At 36.2% G+C, this 20,318-nt stretch overlaps 1 protein-coding gene across 1 annotated transcript in view; it reads left to right on the forward strand.

The window, feature by feature from the left end:
- The window catches only part of LOC135208834 (circadian locomoter output cycles protein kaput-like), a 341,286-nt gene that overhangs the window by 71,402 nt on the left and 249,566 nt on the right, over window positions 1-20,318 (forward strand).

Below are 20,318 nucleotides of genomic sequence, written 5' to 3' on the forward strand. Positions count from 1 at the left end.
TCATTGCTTGATGGACTGATTCCTTGGGTTTGTAGGGTATGCTCTCACGAGAGTCATATATATATATATATATATATATATATATATATATATATATTTATTTATATATATATATATATATATATATATATATATATATATATATATATGTATACACACACACACACACACATATATATATATATATATATATATATTTTATTTATTTTTGTTTTTGAGAGAGAGAGAGAGAGAGAGAGAGAGAGAGAGAGAGAGAGAGAGAGAGAGAGAGAGAGAGAGTAGGTTAAGATTATTTCATTTGATGTATTGAAATGGTTCTGATGTGGTTCTCACCAGAAAGAGAGAGAGAGAGAGAGAGAGAGAGAGAGAGAGAGAGAGAGAGAGAGAGAGAGATAATTATTATTTCTTTTGTCGTGTTCACGTCATATTACTTACGCATTATGTTTGGAAATCTTAGTTATATTGGGCCGTGTCCTTGATAAAAACACTGTGCAGACAAACAAACAAACAAACAAACAAACAAACAAGTAACCAAGTCCCGAACCTTCCCTGAAAAAGCGGGGACGCCATATCTTATAAACTAACCATAGAATCTTCTTGAAAATAATCGCATAATGTTTCCTACTTCCAAATTATTGGTGATGCTCTGTTTGTCTAACCTAACCTAACCTAGGGGCATATAAAAAAAAGGTGCTGGTGCAACTCTTAGTATACATCTCGGGAATTTACGTCCGCGATTTTAGGGTAATGATCTGTTACCGTTTGCTGTATCAGCTTCAAATTCCATGTACTGGATATGCAATGCATGCAATGCATGCATGTCTCTAGGTATTTTGCAGAGTATAATGTATGTTATACATGTTCACTTCCGTTTATAGGTATGAAGGAGGTAGAAAAAGGCACACACACAATATATATATGTATATATATCATTTATATATATATATATATATATATATATATCTATATATATATATATAGTTATTCAATGCTGATGTTTATTTCCAGCTAGGTTATTTGACCTTTTTTTTTTTGGGTGGGGGAGTATTATTGAGAATTGCATGTAAAGGTCAACCAATAGGTTGATAAGGGATGCTAATCACTCAGAAAAATCGAATGAAAGTGCCCACCAATTACCTGAAGGTAAAAGCGTGTTAGCACTCCAGTAATAACTGCTTTTGCGAAGTATTGCTCCGCGAAGACATGCGTTTACGTGTATGTTCTGTATGTATAATATATACATATGTATATATATTATGCATACATTTTATGCTTGTGCATGCATTTAGCTTCGATTGCGTCATGAGATCAGTAGGTCACAAGCGCCCAGAAAAACGTAGCGCCCCCTCGAACTGGGTCACCAGTATTATGTTACATCTTCGACGACCTGATCCCGGACGGGTTTGATGCAGTCATGAGCCTCCTTGAGGGTGCACGACGACTCCGGATTAAAAAGAAAAAAAAAGAAATAAAAAAAAAAAAGTCTCCTATTTTACCTAGATGACGAAATTGGTGCGTTGCGTTACACTGGAAAATAATGAATAATATATGCAATTTTTTTTTTTTTTTTTTATTTTTTTTTTTTTTAGATTATTTAACGTAAGACGTCCGAGCCTCAGATTCTGCAAGATCCTGCATCCTGTTCAAAAGGGATTATGACGTCTAGGGGGCTGGGGTGGGCGGGATGGGGCGGGAGGGGCGGGGGTGGGGGGGTGAGGGGAGGAATTGCCCCTGAGGATTTGTCATGGAGTTCTAGGACTCGCTCAAAAGCGTTCTGCGCTACTTATTGCGAGCGCCACGTCACGGATTATCCTTAGAAATATATCGTCTTCTGGGTTCGAGGCGAAGGTGCAAACGCATTACTACTCGAATACTATTTATTCCCCTCGCATTTCAATGCATTTTTATCTGTTTGTTGTTATTTATTTATTTATTTATTTATTTATTTTTTTTTTACAAAGTGGTCTCTTACGTGCACGGGGGGGGTATTTCCCTTTACCTCGTCTTAGATCTTCCTGATGAACACCGTATTTTTGGAAGCTTGTATTTCAAGTCAGTGGCCCCTTTGGTGCGCTTGTTCCTATATGGATAGGTTTCATCTTCCGATTAATAATGGTAATAATTTCTCCTTAAGGAAACGACTCTCGGAGGTTTTAGGATTCCTGATCTCTTCTCCTCCCCAGGGCGCAACCCATCACAGTTGATTAATTACCAGGTGCATAATTCATCGGTGGGGTAAGCAGGGGCACAGTGAAATCGAACCCGGGTACTTTCGCTGGCGAGTCGAGTGCCCTAAGTATTATTATTATTATTATTATTATTATTATTATTATTATTATTATTATTATTATTATTATTATTATTATTATTTATTTTGGTCTGTCACCGTCATCCTATTCGACTGGGTGGTATTTATAGTGTGGGGTTCCGGGTTGCATCCTGCCTCCTTAGGAGACCATAACTTTTCTCACTATATGTGCTGTTTCTAGGAGCACCCTCTTCTGCATGAGTCCTGGAGCTACTTCGGCATCTAGTTTTTCCAGGCTCCTTTTCAGGGGTCTTGGGATCGTGCCAAGTGTTCCTATGATTATGAGTACAATTTCTTCTGACATATCCCACATTCATCTTCTTTCTTTTTTCAGGTCTTGATACTTATCATTCTTTTCTCTCTCTTACTCCTCTCCTCTACTCGGATGTCCCTTGGTATTGCGACATCAATGAGTGATAGTTTCATTTTGATTTTGTCAATCAACGTCACGTCTGGTGTATTGGTACGTATCACCCTGTCTGTTCTGATACCATAGTCCCAGAGGATCTTTGCTTGATCGTTTGCTATCATACCTTCGTGTTGGTGTTCGTACTACTTGTTACTGCAAGGTAGCTGGTGTTTCTTGCACAGGCTCCAGTGGAGGGCTTTTGTACTGACTCGTGCCTCTTTTTGCACTGGTTCTGTGCAAGTTGCTAACCTGGATGGTCAGCCAGTAAACTTAAGAGGAACGTTTTTCGTCACTTGAGAAGTAAAGTCTTGTATCACACTTTACTCGGCGAGATTTCTTGCAGGTATTCATGTGAATATTACCGACTGCCGTTGCTGGTGATGCTGCCTAGCCATCTGCTCAGTTTTGATAAGATATTGCACAAAAAATATGTGGGATTCTAGTACAGTGCCTGCGGCAAATTCTCCTTTGGTTTATTAGGGTCTGTGATATTTTTGCCGAGGAAAGAAAGGATAAGTTTTTAAGAGATTTGGTTGTGATTATTATTGGACTGTGATCAAACTAGAGTATTACTATCCCAATTCAATTCTCCACGTTTTTTCAATAATTTACTTACATTTTTATATGTTTATATGTTCATTTGTCAATTTTTATTTTTTAATAAGTGATCTATTCTGTCTGCATTTCAAACCAGTGGCCACTGTGGGCTTGTTCCATGTGAATAGTGTTCATCTTATGAATGATGATAATAATAATCCTACCCTATTGTGATCATTTTACCTGGCTATAGCATTAGTAATATTATCGGTAGTATTAGCACATATGGTAGTGATGTTAGTAGTGGTGTTCTACTCACAGCAGAATAGAAAGGGGAAGAGAAGGATGTTTTCTTTTTTGCAGTCTCACTCAGGCTGAACAGCTTCTTCTTCGAATTACGTAGGGGCTTTGTATATCCTCCTCCTCCTCCTCCTCCTCCTCCTCCTCTCTCCATCGATGTTATTCAAGGCTATCTGACAGCCAACGCCACTGGGGTGTGGGTCACGCTACCTTGAGAGAGAGAGAGAGAGAGAGAGAGAGAGAGAGAGAGAGAGAGAGAGAGAGAACGGTCACTAGGTCATTTAAGATTCTATGGAGGAGAGAGAGAGAGAGAGAGAGAGAGAGAGAGAGAGAGAGTACCTTGTCCCAACGCGGTCCCTTGGTCATTGAAGAGAGAGAGAGAGAGAGAGAGAGTCACTAGAGTACAGTAGATTCTATGAGAGAGAGAGAGAGAGAGAGACAGAGAGAAAGAGAGTACCTTGTCCCAACGCGGTCCCTTGGTCATTGAATAGATTGTTTGGAGAGAGAGAGAGAGAGAGAGAGAGAGAGAGAGAGGAGAGAGAGAGAGACTCGTGCCAGTACGGTCACTAGGTCATTGTATAGATTTCCCTGGAGAGAGAGAGAGAGAGAGAGAGAGAGAGATTTCCCTGGAGAGAGAGAGAGAGAGAGAGAGAGAGAGAGAGAGAGAACGTTCAGTGTTATCATGTCACTTGAAAGTATTGGACTGCGAGGATAGTCGCCGTCGGCGTCGCTTGGTCAAGGTTCTTGAATCTTTTAGTACTTTTGGCACCAGGTGGCCTTTGTATATTTTTTGTACGGGTTCGAAACGGAAGTCCCGATTGATGGATTGATTTCCGTACACTGGCGACATAGCAAGTACTGGCCCTTGAGATCGTGAAGGCACCCGAGCAACAGGAAAACGGAGCCTTCTGAATATGATCTGTGGAATGCTCTCCTGATTGTAGTAGTACCTTTACTATATTCAGTGGAATTTTCCCTTGAGTGTATACCTTTACAATATTCGGTTGGATACTCTCATGAGTGGACCTGTACTACATTCTGTGGAATAATCCCTTGAGTGTACCTTTGCTTTATTCTGTGGAAAAATTCCCCCACGCTGTTCTGTAGAACTAGGTTAGGATAATATTGGGAAAACGACAAAATAATGTGAATGGGAGGGTTAAAGAGGGCTGATGGACTGATGGACTGAGGACTGATGGACTGAGGACTACTGATGGACTGAGGACTGATAGACTGATGGACTGAGGGTTAAAGAGGACCCACTTCCCGGGTTTTCCCTTTAAACTCATACATTTCGAGCCCTCATAAATCATGGGGCTGGCAGGGTCATCGCAAAACGTGCTGAAGGTTAAAATCTTTTGAAGGCGTCCCTTCAAAATTGAAGAAAAAAATTTAATATATACAATATTTTAACTTTGTCACTGACACAATTGTTCCGTGCATTGACACCATCCGGTTTCAAGTGAGGTCCTGGTAATAATATAATATATATATATATATATATATATATATATATATATAGTATATATATATATATATATATAAGTATATATATATTTTTTTTTTTGAGGTCCTATAAGTAATATATGATATATATAAGATATAGATAATAAATAAATATCCTTAGAAGACGGAGCTGCAGCTCAACGATGCCTTTCCCATTATATTATTTTTATACATATTATTGATATTGTTGCGTATAGGTATGTATATGTATATATATCTTTATATACATATAATATATAGTATATATATATATATTATATATATATATAGTATATATATATATATTATATAAGATATAGATAATAAATAAATATCCTTAGAAGACGGAGCTGTTCAGCTCAACGATGCTTTCCCATTATATTATTTTTATATACATAATATTATTTATATGTGCGTATATGTATGTATATATGTATTATATATATATTATATACATATATATATATATATATATATTATATATATATATATATATATATAGAGAGAGAGGAGAGAGAGAGAAGAGAGAGGAGAGAGAGAGGTGCGCGCGTGTGTGCTCGATCGAAAACATAAAATCTTTTGCTTAGTCACATATGTGCAGATTTAAATTGTTAGTAATTTGAAGCTCATAGCTCATCGTATCCAAGGATACCGCCGTAAAGAAAACTAACTTTTTTTTTTTTTTTTTTTTTTTTTTTTTTTTTTTTAAATAATATCAATAACAACAAAAGTCCGCCTTGTTTCCAATGCATCATCATTTTTCGGTCCCCGCTTTCCAGGTGTTGTTATTTTGGCATCGTGAGTAACGAAACTGTCTCAAAGTGGTCAGGAACGTGAATTTGATTAAAGTGAAGGAAAAATATCGTATCGGACTATTGTTGGGCCGTTTGCATTAGCCACCGTTAAAATTTAACCGTGTATTATCTGTCGTTAAAAAAAGTTTGTTCGTTTGAATTTGGTGTTAGTTTTATGGCTATTATTAGCGATGTATACTAATGTTGGAAATGATTATTGTTGTTGTTGTTGATAACATCATCTTTAGGTAATTATTAACAATAATGATAATAAACAAACTCAGTAAGGCCGCTTGGCCTTACTGAGTTTTATTATTATTATATCATTATCAATTATACTAATTGATAATGATATACTAATAATATATTAATTTATGATTATATAATTCTTAATATTAATTATTAATGTATATTATTATTATATCATTATTATATGATAAACTATAATAATAATAATATTATTCTTAATTAATTTTTATTATTTAATATATAATGCTACCATTTATTGTTATTATATTAATTATTATTATTATTATTATATTATTATTATTATTATTATTATTATTCGAATGCAAGCTCCATTCAATCCCTGGGTAACAATGATTTTACAAATACCGGCATCCAGTGGCCTATATAATTTTTACTATTTATCGCCATTTGCATGACTTCACGCATCGGGTTCTGTAACTTGTTCAGTGGCTGGGTTGTTGCCAGAGGTCGATTTCTTATCGAAAGTGGTTCAGTCACCTCCGCTGACATTATAATCTCTGGGGTTGATCTTTGCAAGTGCTTGAAGTGTCTTTTGCTATTTCTTACGACGTGTCCGTATTTATCAGTTCTTGGAGTGGTATATATATATATATATAATATATATATATATATATATATATATATATATGTATGTATGTATGTATGTGTGTATGTATGTAAAAGGTTAGAATCCACGAAGAAAAGAAACACTGGAGTTAGTTGCAAGATCTTTCGACCCAACGCCCTTTACTTAGCTAAGTAAAGGACGTTGAGTCGAAAGATCTTGCAGCTACTCCATCGTTTCACTTTCCCTTCGTGAATCTACTTTATCTTTATGTAATATTCATCACGTGCAGACTTTCTCTGAATCAGTTTATACACCACGCACACACATACACACACACACACCACACACCACACTACACACACACCACACACATATATATATATATATATATTATATATTATATATATATATATGTGTGTGTGTGTGTGTGTGTGTGTACGTGTACGTGTACACCCGTGAGAAGGGAAAGGTTTGTACAGACCACTAAATGAATCTAGACTTACTATAATTGCAAAGCTACTGTCAGTCTCATAGAACTTTCATTTTAATGCAGATAGCAACCTCTCGTATAAATCCTCTCTTGTGCCGATTCCAGAATTTCACGCAAAGGAAACGTGTGAACAGCAAACGCACACCTAAACGCACACTGCGACCTCTTTGCTTCAGCATGCATTCCCTGAACTGCGAATACTTCTTTCTGGCCCGGCGTCTGCTTTTTTCTATTTGTAATTGGCATGTAGCCGCAGAATTACGAGAGAGGCAAGACGACCCTGTAGTCTTGAAACTCGTGTGGCTGGAGGCGTGTTTTGATTGCCATGCTGGTCAAGGCGTCAGGCCGCGTTCAGTCAGTTTGCTTTTTGGGAAGAGGGGTCATTTGGAGTGTTAAGCTGCTAAACTGCAGGATAAGTCTGGGACGGCTGCTCTGTGAGGGTAAAGTTAACAGCAATTTCCGTTTTCTTTTTTACAGACAGTCAGATTTTTAATGAAATTTAAGGTACAAATTTAAATTATTCCTATGTTTACAAGTTTTTGAAAAAGTTATTTTGTGGGTTAAGGATAATAGAGATTTTTTTTCCTTTTTTACAGACAGTCAGAATTTTAATGAAATTTAAGGTACAAATTTAAATTACTCCTTTGTTTACAAGTTTTAAAAGAAATGTTTTCAACTTTTATTCTGTGGGTTAAGGGTAATAGTGATTTTCTTCACTTCTTTTTTTATAGGGTCAATATTTTCTTTGTTTACAAGTTTTTGAGCATGTCCCAACAGTTTTAAGTATAATTTTGTGAATTATAAAGCAAATAAACACCAACCATCTTATTCCTTTGTTCACAAGTTTTTGAAAAAGTTTCCCAACCCTTTTATTCTGTGGGTCGAGGATAATAGTGAATTTCTAACTTTTTTTTTTATAGAGTCGATACTTTCTTTGTTTGCAAGTTTTTGAGCATTTCCCCAACCATTTTAGTATAATATTGTGAATTATAAAGCTTTTATTTTCAGAGTCAATGTTTTCTTTGTTTGCAAGTTTTTGAGCGTTTCCCCAACCTTTTTAGTATAATTATTGTGAATTATAAAGCTATAATTTTCAGAGTCAATGTTTTCTTTGTTTACAAGTTTTTGAGCATTTCCCCCAACAGTTTTTAGTATAATTTTGTGAATTATAAAGCAAATAAACACCCACCCTCTCACTCGCTGCCGTGTTTGTTTCTTGTGAGGTTGAATGCGCGCTGGTCCAGTGCCAGGTTTGCAAGCGCGAAGCCGTGGACAAGGTTAAAGAACCTGTGCTGGAACAAGGCCAGCTTAACCTGACAAGAACAGCAGTATGTAATTTAATTACGTTGTAAACATTTAGCATTTAATTATGCTCTGTTGAACCGTTATTTACTGTTTATTTACACTTCTTTTTGTATGGTATATTGGCAGTCTTTTGTATTTTTTTCATGCGTTAAGCGACAAGTCCCTGTTTATTCGCGCACACACGCATTTGTATAGATATCTACATATAAACACACACACACACTTTTATATATATATATATATATATATATATATATATATATATATATATATATCTACAGTATTTGTGTGTGTGTACTATACTGTGTATATATACGCAACCTGTTGCGTTGTGTTCTGTTCTACCTCTTTTCTGACAGTGCTGTTGCACCTCGGTTGAAATCTTTCAACAGAGCACCAGCTCCTTGCAGGACCGAGTTTGACAAGAAGATGTTGCATGAAAGATGTAAGATCTCTCAGCATCAGACATTGAGCAAAAACTTAATGCTTGTAAATGCTTAATCATCAGACGCTGAGGGCGGTGTTCCATCATTGCTAGTTTTACTCATTTGCTCTCTGAAATTTTTTCCCTAGATTGCACCTGATCAGTTTTTTTTTTTTTACTGGACAACCAATCTTAGGTACAGTAAATGTAACAATGATGGGTTTCCCTGGACAATCTTCAGTTACTCTGGATAATCGTGATTATAGATGAATAAACCCTTGATTTAAATGACCGATTGATTAAATAAAAACGTGATTGCAGATGAATAAACCCTTGATTTAAATGACCGATTAATTAAATAAAAACGTGATTGTAGATGAATAAACCCTTGATTTAAATGACCAATTAATTAAATAAAAACGTGATTGTAGATTAATAAACCCTTGATTTAAATGACCGCTGATTATAATAAACCCGTTTGACCGATTAAGTAAATAAAACGTATTGTAAGATGAATAAACCCTTATTTAAATGACCGTTAATAAAGAACGTGATTGCTGAATCCCTTGTTTAAATGACCGATTAATTAAATAAAAACTGTTGATGTAGAAATGAATAAACTTGATAAATGATTTCCGATAATTAAATAAAAACGTGATTGTAGATGAATAAACCCTTGATTTAAATGATCGATTAATTAAATAGAAACGTGATTGTAGATGAATAAACCCTTGATTTGAATGACCGATTAATTAGATAAATTTTTTAAAAAATATGTTTAAAGTATGCATCTCGACAATGAAGAATTTTTTTATTTTAATAAATACTTGAGGTATAGTATGATGCAAGAAAACAATCCTAGCGTTCTCTTCCACTTTTTGAGAGAGAGAGAGAGAGAGAGAGAGAGAGAGAGAGAGAGAGCGAGATCTGCTACGACAATCATGTGTTGGCTCTTAATTGTATCATAATTGTATCATAACCGCATTACCAATCGTAAGCGAAGAGTTGCATCATTTATTGCTTTCTCCATATTTATGACAACTTTTTTTTTATGAACTTTAGAGGTGTTGTCAAGATCAGCAGTCCTTGCTCTCAAAGTATATATAGCCCAATCGAATTGTATACATAGCCTTTTCCAAGGGATTCCGTCTCCTCAGAAAACGTAAAGTCTTCTTCTCGAACGACTTGTAACTTTTTATAGGATTCTAGTACCTTCTCGAAAGATTAAAGTCTTCTAGAAAGGTATGTAGCTTACACGCAGGGATATTTAAACCCCGAGAACTTACGGATTTCGATAAATCTGTATTCTAGCCACTTGAGAAGCCTCTGAGACTTTGAAAGATATTTGGACGTCTCTGAACATTCTCGGACTTTTTAGAAAGTTTCTCATCCCTCCTGAAAGTATTTCAGACGTTATCTGAAGCGTTCTCAAAATTCTGCTCGTTAGTTATGTTTTAGTTGGCATAGAGAGAGAGAGAGAGAGAGAGAGAGAGAGAGAGAGAGAGAGAGAGAAGTGAAAGCCTAACAAAAGGCGTGTGACTGTTTGCTTAAGGTGTGGAAGCCAAATAAACCTGTGATCGAACGTCTTTATGGTTTTATATGTAAATAATGTGAATTCCCAGAGGTTTTAAAATCTCCCTTTATGACCGTGCAACAAGAAATGTTTTGCTCGTTATGATAAGTTCGAAGAGAGGGATTTGTAAGTTTGGATATTCACATCTTATTTTACGGTCTCATTGATAACCATATTGTGAGAAGTCAAGACTAATCTTTTCATACGCGTCCTTCTGTTTGATATAGCTTATATTGTCAGAGGAGGTTAGAGTAATCTTTACATGCTTGTCCTCCTGTTTTGTAGGTGATGTTGATAGCAGAAAATTGTATATTACAGCCCTCATATTTTATAGGTAGCCATCTGAATATGCAAGAGCTGGTAAAGAGTAATGTTTGCATACGTTTCCTTCTGTTTTGCAAATGATAGTGACGGTGGAAAATCTTATAGTACCGCCCTCATAATTCCTCGTAGCCTCTGATATTCAAGAGCTGGTTAAAGAGTAATGTTCGCATACGTTTCCTTCTGTTTTGCAAATGATAATGACGGTGGAAAATCGTATAGTACAGCCCTCATAATTTATAGGTAGCCATCGAAATATGCCAACAGCCTGGTAAGGTAATGTTTTGCATACGTTCCTTCTGTTTTGCCAAAGCTAATGACGGTGGAAAATCGTATAGTACAGCCCTCATAAATTTATAGGTAGCCATCTGAATATGTAAGGTGGAAAATCTTAATAGTACAGCCCTTCGTAGCTAGCCATCCGAAACATGATTTATATTCGCGACTAATGCTAGAACAGATCCGTTTCAGTGAAAGCTTTTGCGAGAGTAGCGCAAAGGGGGGGGGGGGGGGGGGGGGGGGGGGGGGGGGGGGGGGGGGGGGGGGGGGGGGGGGGGGTGGGGGGGGGGGGGGGGGGGTGGGGGGGGGGGGGGGGGGGTGGGGGGGGGGGGGGGGGGGGGGGGGGGTAAGTAGGTCAGAGCTATTTATAGAAATAGGATAGTAGTGCCACAGTACTGTCACGGCTGTTTACGTTCTCCAAGTTGGCACCCGCCCCTCGAGTGACGTCAGAGGTGCCGAGTCATTTGTTCGTTATGCGTCCAGACGATGATGGGGGTGAGCGCTGCGATGCCATTCAACCGATGGCGAATAGAGGGAGACGTGCTGTTATTATTACAGCCAGCGAGAGTGATACACAATGACGTGAATGATCATGGGAGTGATGGAATACACAGCCATTTGGGTGCTTGTAATGTGATACACGAGTGGGATTAATGGAGATGATAAAGCGGAGAGATCTCGACGGGATTCCAGATTTACAACTTGGGATTATAGCTCTCATTTTCCAAAGTAAATTGTCGTGGTTTATTATCGCCATTTCCGTCATTTTCCTCGTCATCAGTGCTATCATGAAACATCATCCGATGCAAAATGAGCTTAGGTCATGTATAACGTATTGGAGAGAGAGAGAGAGAGAGAGAGAGAGAGAGAGAGAGAGAGAGAGAGAGAGAGAGTTGAGGTGGTACCTCCTGCCCAAGGTTCTTCGATGAGGAAGCTGTTTCGGCAGTTATTAAAGACCAGATGTTGGAAGGAGGCTCTTTCGCACCGAGGCGAAATCAAGGTTGGTTTGGCTTGAAGGAGTGAGTACAGAATCTCTCTCTCTCTCTCTTCTCTCTCTCTCTCTCTCTCTCTCTATATATTATAGATACACACACACACAACATCACAACACAAACACACCCAACACAATACACACACACACACACACACACACATATATATATATATATTATGTATATATATATATGTATATATCTTAGATATTATATATATAATATATATTTTATTTTTGGTATGACATATATAATTCCCGTTATGCGTAAGAATGTGGCTCTCTCTCTCTCCTCTCTCTCCTCTCTCTCTCTCTCCTCTCTCTCTCTCTCTCTCTCTCTCTCTCTATATATATATATATATATTATATATATATATATATATATAACCACACACCAGCATACACCATATATATCTATATATATATATATATATAAAATATATATTTTATATATATAGCTTTGGAAAGAAAGGAAAACAGAAATAGGAAAACCACAAATCTTGTGTTTTTACTTGAGGCTGATATAATACTGTCAGCGTTTAAGGCGAATGTGTTCTCAGAGAAGGCGGGAACATCCCTTTCCTTGACTGCAGACTCGACGTAAATGGGTTTTATATCAAAAAGGTGGCCCATGAGCGAGGTACAATCAGTAGCTCTTTCCCTGACGTTCTATGTCGTGCCAAGAATAGATCGGGTTGAGCTGGATGCAAAAATGCCACAGGGAGACGTATTATTATTATTATATTAGTTATTATTATTATTATTATTATTATTATTATTATTATTTTGCTCTATCACAGTCCTCCAATTCGACTGGGTGGTATTTATAGTGTGGGGTTCCGGGTTGCATCCTGCCTCCATAGGAGTCCATCACTTTTCTTACTATGTGCGCCGTTTCTAGGATTACACTCTTCTGCATGAGTCCTGGAGCTACTTCAGCCTCTGGTTTTTCTAGATTCCTTAGTATTATTATTATTATTATTATTATTATTATTATTATTTCATAAATATATTATTCGAAATCACAAAAAAAAAAAAAAAAAAAAAAAAAAAAAAAAAAAAAAAAAAAAAAAAAAAGTCTCTGAACAAATTGGTTAAGAAATCCACAATTATATTTTATATTAAAATATGTTTTCTATGTAAAAAAATATTTTTTATTTTAATTTAATTATTTTATTATTTTATTATTATTATTAATTATTATTATTATTATTATTTATTATTTTATTATTTTATTATTATTTCATAAATATCTCTACGCACTGTTCACTAAGAAATGTTGATAAACCATAGTGTGGTGCATATATTCCTGATATATATTTACTTACACCACTGTGGACTTCTTCACTTGTTATTATTATTATTATTATTATTATTATTATTATTATTATTATTATTGTGATTGTTGTTGTTGTTGTTGTTGTTGTTGTTGTTGTTGTTATTGTTTTGTTGTATTCAGATTGTAAAGAACGTTCATATATAACAAGGCCAAGAGTATTCAAGCGAAAGAAGCAGTGAGAACTAGCAAATAACAAACTTGCATAATGAACATTTATTAGGAAGGAAATAGTTTTATGCCCTTTTTTGGTTGTTGTCGAAAACTCTACATAATTTCGTACATGTAAAGTTGGAAAGAACGAGTAGCGTGTCAGAATGGCATATATGAGATGTCAGTTGTTTAGTCCATCGTTTTACTGCTAAGCAAAGTAAATGCTGTTAGATTTATTTTGTTTTTTGTCGAGGATTCACCAGCGTTAGGAGGGTAGACTACATTTCGTTCGTTTTTATCCTTATAATGTAAAAATCTTCGGCGGTTTCCTTTCCTTTGATTTTATCCGTCAATTTTTTGAATGATTAGTTTAAATTGTGAATTCTGGTCAGTATAATCGCTATATCTTTTATCAATATTTTACGAACTGGATTTAATAATATATATATTTTTTCAAATGCATCAGTTATATTTCCCTTTTATTAGGATAATTTGAGGTAGGTATAGTAGTTCTGTAGTAAGCATATATATCCATATAGATATATATATATATATATATATATATATATATATATCTATATATATATATATATATAAACCCATATATATGTATAATATGTATTTGGAATCGAATTTTAACCATATACAACGAAAAACATGGGTATGTTTTCATTATGGCAAGAACATTTTTCTAAATTTTCCCCATAGTATTTTATACATTAGTTATTTTTTAACTTTGTTTTAACAAAGTTAAAAGATAAACGTCACTTCATTAGTCACATTGTTTCTCATTAGCTTGTGTTATGGTTGTCGTGGGTGTATAATACTTATTTATGGAGCTGTAGAATTATGATATCACGTCACAGAGCGCCTCAGTGGCGTGATCGGTATGGTGTTGGCGTGCCGCCTCGTTGGCCGCGAATTCGAATCTCGGGCATTCCACTGAAGTGTTAGAGATGTGTATTTCTGCTAGTGGAAGTTCACTCTCGACGTGGTTTGGAAGTCACGCCAGGCCTTTGGTCCCGTTGTTGAATAACCGATGGTTCCATGCAACGTAAAAAAAAAACCACACACGCACACACAAACATGAAAACAAACAACCAAAATGATCACGTCATTCCAAACCCTTGTACAAACACTAATACTACGCATAATGTATGTTTGGGTTGGAGGGAGTCGGTGGTGCACTAATAAGCTCAATTATACTTACGTAAGTTCATTGTGTTTGTGTGGCAGTCTTTCTGAACTGTTCACGATTGCTGTTCGTGTTGAGCTCTCGCCTTACGTAACGGGTATATTCCTGCATGCTGCCGCATTCGTTGTGAGGATTGTTGATAAAGTCTTCCAAGAAAATAATAATTATGATTAGAATCAGTGCTGGAGATTTTAACGTAATATACACATTTCAGATCTCTCTCTCTCTCTCCTCTCTCTCTCTCTCTCTCTCTCTCTTCTCTCTCTCTCTCTTTGTGCGTATATATATATATATATATATATATATTATATATATATATATATATATATATGATATATATAGGATATATATGAATATCTGATCACGAGATATATAAAACGTGATGCTATGTAATAAAGAAGGTTTTTTTGTCCACGAAGGAAAAAAATGAAAAAACGAGTTGGCCGAGTACTTTTCGGTCCTAATCGGTTAAAATAAAGCTCTTGAAGAGGCCTGGTAAAGGCCTTGTACTCTCATCCCTATCTCGACATGATCTTCGTGTTATAGATTTTGATATATATATGTATATATATATATATATATATATATATATATATATATATGCTTAAAAAATCACATTAGATGCACTTGACTTCATTATATAATCGAATACCACAGGAAAATGATAGGCAGGAGATCGGTACCGCGTGTCTGTGTACCACCTGATGCCATGTATATAGGATGACGTCAGAATGCCCCAAGGAAATTATTATAAACGTAATTGTAGCGTGGGGCCACAAGGACAAATGCCTGTTCTTCATTTCAGAACAGTTTGTATGCAAGTTAGGGTTAATCGGCCAATTTGTGAGCTTTGGTATGAATTCCAGCTGTATGTTTTATCATTATCACATTGTCAGCTTCTGGCAAAATCATTCATTACTGTAATAGACCAGTTTAACTGGTGCGTTGCATCACATTTCTAGACAGAGTGGGTCCACCCGAAAGTTTTTCCTTTGTTTTTTTTATAATGAAAAGATGGATATTGAAGCAAGGCAAGTTGAAGAAGTTGGACGCCGTAGGTTTGGTATGGAAGCAAAGGAAGTTGAGAATTTGGACAGCGTAGGAAGGTATTGGAAATAAAGCAAGTTGAAGAAGTTGGACAGCTGTAGGAAGGTACTGTTGGAAATAAAGCAGTGAATAAGTTTGGGACAGCTGTAGGAAGGTATTGGAAATAAAGCAAGTTGTAGAAGTTTGACAGACGTAGGTTGGTATTGGAAATAAAGCAAGTTGAAGAAGTTTGACAGCTGTAGGAAGGTATTGGAAATAAAGCAAGTTGAAGAAGTTGGACAGTTGTAAGAAGGTACTATTGGAAATAAAGCAAGTTGAAGAAGTTGGGCAGCTGTAGGAAGGTATTGGAAATAAAGCAAGTTGTAGAAGTTTGACAGACGTAGGTTGGTATTGGAAATAAAGCAAGTTGAAGAAGTTTGACAGCTGTAGGAAGGTATTGGAAATAAAGGAAGTTGAAGAATTTTGACAGACGTAGGTTGGTATTGGAAATAAAGCAAGTTGAAGAAGTTGGACAGCTGTAGGAAGGTATTGGAAATAAAGCAAGTTGAAGAAGTTTGGACAGTGTAGAAGGTTACTGTTGGAAAATAATGCAAGTTGAAGAAGTTGGGCAGCTGTAGGAAGGTATTGGAAATAAAGCAAGTTGTAGAAGTTTGACAGACGTAGGTTGGTATTGGAAATAAAGCAAGTTGAAGAAGTTTGACAGCTGTAGGAAGGTATTGAAAATTAAAGTAAAGTTGAAAGAATTTTTGAACAAGTTTCGTAGAAGTTGGTATTTTAAATAAAGCAGTTAAGAAGTTTGGACACTGTAGGAAAGGTGTTGGAAATAAAGCAAGTTGAAGAAGTTGGACAGCTGTAGGAAGGTGTTGGAAATAAAGCAAGTTGAAGAAGTTGGACAGCTGTAGGAAGGTATTGGGAATAAAGCAAGTTGAAACAGTTGGACAGCTGTAGGTAGGGATTGGAAGCAAGGGAAGTTGAAGGAGTTGGACAATTGTAGATACATACGTTCGATACCAAACAGTTTTCTTCGTATAAAAGCGCCCCAAGTAAGGAGTAGTCTTCTTAATCATTTAGCCAAGTCACTGGAACCTCATAACTTCAAACTAAATGCCAATTGTTGCTTGTTCAGCTGGTTCGCTTGAGCCTCTTTTCATAGTTGACTCGCTTTATATTATTTGTTTTTTCTCTCCTATTTCTCTTATACTTCTTCTGCCATAATATTGTGCTGCATTATTTTGGTTAATGATTTTGCTGCACCTGGTTTTCTACCCGGTGCTTCAGATTGGTTAAGTATAAAGAAGAGTGGACGAATAGAACGCACTGTCCTTCGAAGGGGAAAAACTTACCATAGTTAATTTTAAAGAGGACAGTAACGAAGGTGAGTTAAATGAAGGTAAAGAGAAGAATAAGAAAAAAAGCGATTAGTGGGCGTTGAGACATAGTTATATAAACAGGACTAACGGGAATTGTTTAAAGAATGAAAGAAATTATAGCGTAAAAAAAAAGGTACACTGAATGAGTGAAGTGGAAACTGATATCCAAGTAAACAGAAAAAAAAAGATTTAGACGATTAAAAAAAGCCAAAAAAAAAAGGCTGATTAATCGAAAAGTAGCAGCATGAAGGTGACTGAGATTTTGATTCGTGCTCACATTTCACTGGAGGAGGAGGAGGAGGAGGAGGAGGAGGAGGAGGAGGAGGAGGATCATCCAGGTATGAGACCGTGCAATGGATACCTTGCAACCGAAGAATGCCTCCGCTCTTGTGCTGTTCGCATATTAGGATTTTTGTGTACCCTGGGTACGGCTTTCATCATTTTCTTCTTTTGAGGTAACACACACACACACACACACAGCCTCTTCCCTGAAAGGGAGGTTACTACCGGGGGGTGTCAGCCCCTGCCACTCGGAAGTCTTTTGAAGTAGGTTGCTAGACAACAAAAAAATCACAGTAATTGTGACCCACCACAGGTGAATATCTACCAGGCACAAAATTCATCATTTGAAGTTAGCAGAGACACATCGGAATCCACCGAGATATGCGATTGTTCTCTTTTTGTTTTCTGTAACAAAACTATTGAGATGGCTCGTTGTCTGTCCGCCCTCAGACCTTAAAAACTACTGAGGATAGAGGGCTGCAAATTGGTATGTGGATCATCCACCCTCCACTCATCAAACATACCAAATTGCAACCCTCTGGTCTCAGTCATTTTTATTTGATCTAAGGTTAAAGTTAGCCATAATCGCCCGTCTGGCAACAATATTTAAGACAAGCCACCACTGGGCTGAGGTTAATGTATCATGGGCTGCGGCTCATGCATTATTAAACCGAGACCACCGAAAGGTAGATCTATTTTCGGTGACTGTGATTATACGCTGTACAGAAAACGCGATGGCGCCGACGTTTTACTCGTTTCTAACTTCCTAGGTATAAAAACGCCTCGCCTTTCATATATGGAGTCCTCTTGCTGCGCATGCGTCGTACGGCAGTGTACTGGCAGTTAATACAAAAGAATGACGCAGGTACGCGAAAAGTTTAGCATCTCTCACTTTACTAGTAGATATTATTATTATTTTTTTTTTTTTTGACGATCTTTTGCGACCATCCGAGGACTGAATGGTATTCTCTCACGACCGACTGGTAGAACCCGTAAGGTATTTGAATCAGATGCCCAGTCATCTATCAGTGTGGTCATTTTTGCCGATGACCTTGGCTCTGATCTGCTTCGTAGAATGTCAGCTCTCTCTCTCTCTCTCTCTCTCTCTCTCTCACACACACTCAGCAATTTATGTTATGCCTATAAAACTCTCTGTAATCAATATGATATCCATTAAAATTCTCTCTCTCTCTCTCTCTCTCTCAGTAATGTAATTTGTGTTTTGCTCATAAAACTCTCAAAGATTTGTATTATGTCTGTTTAAACATCTCTCTCTCTCTCTCAATAATTTATTATTATAAATTTCTCAGTAGTTTATATATATGTTATTCCTATAAGATTCTCAGTAGTATATATTAAATCCATTAAAATTCTCTCTCTCTCTCTCTCTCTCTCTCTCTCTCTCTCTCTCTCTCTCTCTCTCTCTCTCTCTCTCTCTTGCTGAGTGAAGTCACGCCAAGAATGGAAATAATAAACCCACTTGTGGGTATTGGTGCTTGTTGACTCAGGTGATCATGTATCGATTGTGCTGGATGGCTCATGTAATTGAGGAAACTCTCTCTCTCTCTCTCTCTCTCTCTCTCTCTCTCCAGTAATTTGTGTTCTGCCCATATAACGCAATAATTTGTATTATGTCATTGAAATTCTCTCTTCTCTCTCTCTCTCTCTCTCTCTCTCTCTCTCTCTCTCTCTCTCTCTTTCGTAGTAGTAGTAGTATAGTAGTAGTAGTAGTAATTTGAGATTTGCCCATATAACGCAATAATTTTTATTATGTCCATTGAAATTCTCTCTTCTCTCTCTCTCTCTCTCTCTCTCTCTCTCTCTCTCTCAAGTCAAACTTGTATACTTTATTAATGGTCTTTATGTCTTTACATTTGAATATTATTAGTTGGTTTTATCTCCGTTTATTTTGCCCAAACGAGCTGATTTTTAGGGGAGGTCTCTCTCTCTCTCTCTCTCTCTCTCTACTCTCTCTCTCTCTCTCTCTCATCTCTCTCAGTCAACTTGTATACTTTATTAATGGTCTTTATGTCTTTACATTTGAATATTATTAGTTGGTTTTATCTCCGTTTATTTTGCCCAAACGAGCTGATTTTTAGGGAATCTCTCTCTCTCTCTCTCTCTCTCTCTCTCTCTCTCTCTCTCTCTCTCTCTCTCTCTCTCATTTGAGTCAGCTGCAAGAAAGAGAAGCATTGATTTGGTTGAGCGGGGAACTGGTGTCACGAAAATAATAATAATAATAATAGTAATAATAAGATAATAATAATAATAATGATTAATAATATTAATAATTGATTATTATTATTATTATTTTAATTACTTATTTCCTTTTAAATTATCCTGTTCTTCTGATGGTGTCCTTTGCTTCTTTGGAAGGTTAAGATAAGTTGTTGTTTGTTATTATTATTATTATTATTATTATTATTATATTATTATTATTATTATTATTATTATTATTATTATTGTTGTTGTTGTTGTTGTTGTTGTTGAAGAGGATACGATGTTATTGCATTTGGTTGTATTATCATTACTACTGCTACTTCTAATTCAGTTTTTATTTTACTATTCAGGTTGATGTGATAATAGATTCATCTCGGCTAAAGTCATCGAGGGCTCTGGTTAAAAAAAAAAAAAAAGAGAGAGAGAGAGAGAGAATATATTATATATATATATATATATATATATATATATATATATATATATATATATATATATATATATATATAGCAAGTGGATGCGGCTAAACGGAGAGCTCAGTTAAATCGCGTGATCACGTGTTTTAACCTTGAGAGAGAAGTGACTGGTCTTTTCCACCTCTAGTATATATATTTATGTCTCTCATTTCTTTTACAATATGTCGAGAGAGATTGTATCGCCCTTCGTCGTAGTCATTAACGTTAAA

This window comes from Macrobrachium nipponense, chromosome 35, assembly GCF_015104395.2.
Source record: "Macrobrachium nipponense isolate FS-2020 chromosome 35, ASM1510439v2, whole genome shotgun sequence".
In the NCBI taxonomy this organism is placed as follows: Eukaryota; Metazoa; Arthropoda; class Malacostraca; order Decapoda; family Palaemonidae; genus Macrobrachium; species Macrobrachium nipponense.